Source organism: Strongylocentrotus purpuratus, unplaced genomic scaffold (assembly GCF_000002235.5).
Source record: "Strongylocentrotus purpuratus isolate Spur 01 unplaced genomic scaffold, Spur_5.0 spur5_scaffold_19, whole genome shotgun sequence".
NCBI classification, from domain to species: Eukaryota; Metazoa; Echinodermata; class Echinoidea; order Camarodonta; family Strongylocentrotidae; genus Strongylocentrotus; species Strongylocentrotus purpuratus.
Genome location: NW_022145604.1, coordinates 32,398,360 through 32,402,947, shown reverse-complemented (window position 1 = coordinate 32,402,947; position 4,588 = coordinate 32,398,360).

The window sequence follows — 4,588 nt, the reverse complement described above, 5'->3', positions numbered from 1 at the left end:
GGGGGGGGGGGGCACGTGCCCCCTGTGCCCCCCCCCCCCCCCTGGATCCGCCACTGTTTGTATAATCTAAACTCAAGTGGCGTAATCGGCTTGTTGGATTGTAGCGGGTTACTTACTGGGCCAATAGCTAGGAATTACCAACATAGATCTCAACACACCATACAACTTTTGTTTGTTTAAAGAGTGCCATCTAAAACAAAATGTCAACATGACGTGTAATTTTTTGTTGCTATTTTGAACCCCCGTTAGTGATGTTTTCCGGGCATCTACTGACATCTAATACTGTGTAGGTCTGGACACATGATAGCATTTTTCTATGCACATCACATTTTTACTTGGCAGCCCAAGGGGGAGGGGGGGGGGGGGGGGGGAGGGGGATTCATTGCAACCCCCTAAACTAGATCCGCCCCTACAACATCTTTGGTGATCTTCTTCTCAATATTGATTTACTGTTCGAGTTACATTATTTGTTGGTCTTTTAGAATAACCAGATTTCAGAGGATTCACACTTTTCACAACGAAAACTTCTCCATGTTTCAGTCCTTGCGCGATCGTCTCCAGCTCCAGCAGATATTGGGCGTCAGCGTGCATACCAGTACTACCGGCGCAGTATAGCCACTGCTGACGGCCGCATTAGGTGCACTGCACTGCGAGCTTCCGATGTTTGGTATCGGTACGCGCCATCTAAGTTCCATTTCATTGGTTTTTAATTTGATAGGCAATATTTTGTTAAAGTTATATCAGAAAAGATAATCTTTATTTTATAATTCCACGGGGGCGATTTTAAATTTTGCAATCGCCCCCGTGAGCAACCTGACAGGGGTGATTATGGAGCTCACGGGGGCGAATCGCCCACCGCCCCCGTGTATTTTGAGCGCTGCTTAGGTTGATGATAATGATACTGCTGCTGGTCTGATAAAGGTGATGAAGATGATGGTAACATCATCATCATCATAATCATGATATTCATCAATTCAATGATTATTTACAACATATTAAAATCATCATCATCATTGCAATCATTCTTCATCACTATTAGCGACATCGTTATCCTCATCATCATGTCCATCGTCAATGCCATCACTGTCATCATCATTATCATCATCATGATCATCATCATCATGCCCATCGTCCATGTCGTCACTATCATCATCTATTTTATCACAAAAATCATCATCGTCGTCATTATTATATATTTGTTGTTAATGCCATGGTACCACTATCATCACCATCAATGTCATTATCATCTTCATCATCTTATCATTCGACTTCGTTTACATCAGAACTATAGGCAATCAATTATACTACATCACTATCATCATCGTCACATCAACATCATTACTGCCTTAATGTTTACTGTATTATTGTATGTAGTATGTATATGGGTTCTTCTCATCAGTTATTGTTACAGTTACAATCAAATGAACAAACAAAAGAATAAAACAACACACATAAAACAGCAAGCAAAAAGGCATCACCATCATCATGCACCACCATTAGCATAATTCTTTTTAATTATTTGTCTCCTTCTATCCTCTGTAAAATTGATTGTAACCTTGAATGAGTATTACCCATGATGTAGGAGGAGCTTTGGTATTGCATCATCATTATCAGTATCTCGATAAAAGATCCATATTCTTACATTAGATTGACAATATTCTCGCTTTGAATTCAACAGTGTTTAAATTAAGCGATTTTTCCCCCTCAAAATAAAGACTGATACATACATACATTAAATAAAAAGTCAATGTTATAATCTTCTTTCATATCAAGCGTGTACTAAATTTAATTAAAACGGGTCAGCTCCCCATTTTCACAAATAATTACCGATAAATATGTCCCAATTACTTGTTTATACACAAACAGATCATTTTAGGTTATAGTTGTAATACATTTGTCTATACATTCACATATACACCTCTATGCCTGTTCTTTATTATGGAGCAATATGCTTTGTAAAATCAAATATTCATGTAACATGTGAATTAAGTTTTCTTTTCAAAGATAATGAACTCGACTGATCAGAACTCAAAATTATCTTTAAAGACTTTACGAAATATGTGTACAGCGATATTATGCTGTCGTAGAACTGATGTTAAAAAACAACGAAAATCCATTTTCTTTAACTCTTTAAGCTTTAGGAATTGGGGATTACCCGGTAATTTACAAGAGGGATCTTTATTGTTTTTTTCAATTATGATTTATTTTGAGATTTATCAAATAATATACAGAACCTGTACTATTTTAAATTTCGGAAACGATATTATCAGTGGAATAACCACCACAAAGTCTCCAAACCATTGACGTATAAATCTCATACTTTCTCAACACTATAAACATTTAATTTCTCCAAGAAATGTATTTAAAGAATGAAATGATTATACAAGGATGGTACCCTACCCAAATAGATGTACATGACTGTATCCAACACAGAATAGAAAAACAAGTATTTCCCATTTCACCTTGTGATTAAGGCCTACTATGAAAAACGATGGAGTAACAAATTTACAAGGTCATTACGATATGGTCTCCACCTATACGTGTATTAATCATACAGCTTCATGATTATATAGCATCATCTTTTTGTTTACATTCCAGTGAAGTTCCAACTAGGCAGCTCGTTTTTATCAGTCGTAATATTAATTAATAGTTTTTTTTTAATTATCCATACCTACATAACCATATACTTTTCATTTTTTTCAGTTTGAAGCTTACTTCCACTAATTAAAAAAAGGTAACTAGAATAAAAGCATATTCTTAAAAAAAACTAATTATGAACATATAGAAATGAATATATACATTTACTTATACTTGTACATAACATGATAAGTTAGAAAATGAAAGAAAACTACATTCTGAGTGGGGGAGCAGACAGAGGCCGAAGACCTGTCAAGGGCTAGATTGTTGCAGTCTTGCTTGCCATGAAATATAATTTTAAGACATTAGTAATTGGAAAAAAGAAAGAAAGAAAGAAATAATTAATAGTACAACGATTCGTAGTATGTGAGTAAATATTTCAGAAGTTCATTAAATAGTTCATTGAAGACAGGTTTAATAGTGAACCGAACGTGTAATTAGAAATATTTACAAGTATGACAATTCACAATATGGGTACATACATTTATTTCAAGAATTCAATAAACAGTACTTTGATTTTTACTTGAATTAAGACTTGTTTAACAGTGACCCTATCAATGTATACTACAAATGCCTTTTCAAGTGTTACAATCTTGAGCCAACCATGCTAACGGCTTCATGTATCACTATTATACTTTAACATGTTCTCTAATGATATCATGTCACATGTATTATTACGAGATGTATTTAATTAACTGTACCGTAAATCTAAGCATATCAGGAGCTCTTGTAGCGCAGTAGAATATATACCTAATGTTGGATAGTTTCTGCGCTTTATAAATGTACTATTATTATTATTATTATGTATTCACAATAACAGCAATCAAATCCTGGTCCGTAATTCTACGTGTATTCGGGTTCAACGTTAGCTTCTACAAAGTAAAAGTAAAATGAAGATGTAGAAGTATGCAATGGTGAGAATAAATATTTTTGCTTTAAACATTGTCATTTCTAACAGAAGACTGAAAGCATACAAACTATACAAGGTGCAGATTACACTCTGCCATGCTTTTAGGATATTTATAATACATTTATTATGTAAATTTAAACGTACATTCTCTCTGAATGCATGTTGTCGTTAGAGAAAGTGACAAGAGAGATTATCATTAAATTACTAGAAAACGGAATGCATGGTAATTTCAAAGAAGGGAGGAATACCATGCTCTTGAGATCAACAAAAATCAAATAAAGCAAGCCACCTCTGTTAATTACCTCGGAACTATAATTACGGATGATGCAAGAGGCGAGCAAGAAATCAAGAGAAGGATTGCACTTGCAAAATCAACTTTCTCCAAATTAGAAAACATCTTAAAGAATAAAAAGCTGAAGATGAAAACGAGACTCTGCGTACTTAATTGCTACGTGTATCCAGTTTTAATGTATGGCTGTGAAGCTTGGACCCTGACATCAGACCTAAGAAAGCGACTGGAAAGTTGTGAAGTTTGTGAAATTGATCTCGGAATATGGGAAAGAGAATTGTGGCACTCCACGGTCGCCAACGTGAGAGCTCGGACAGCATGGTGACATGTCTTTAAATCAACGAATCTACGAATCCTCCATAAATTGCGAAGATGATAATTACAATTACGGACTTCCTGGTTTAAATGACAGGTCAATTTGAACTTAATATCAATGCATACACCAAGATCTGTAAATTTAGGGGAGAGAGGAATGAATTGACCATTTAATTTAAGCCGTACGTCTGATATGTATTGCAGATGGCGAGCATAAGAACAAAAGGCCATGAATCCAGTTTTGTTATTATTCAATTGGAGATAGTTCGACGACATCCAAGTGCTTATCTTTACAATACACAGTGATATTTGGTGAAGTGTTTCGTTAATGTTTTCCAGAGAGCGTGGATCAAAAGAAGTAAACAACTGAATATCATCAGCATAGCAAATATACTGTAAACCATGTTTATAAATAATGTCCGATATGGGGGTGATGT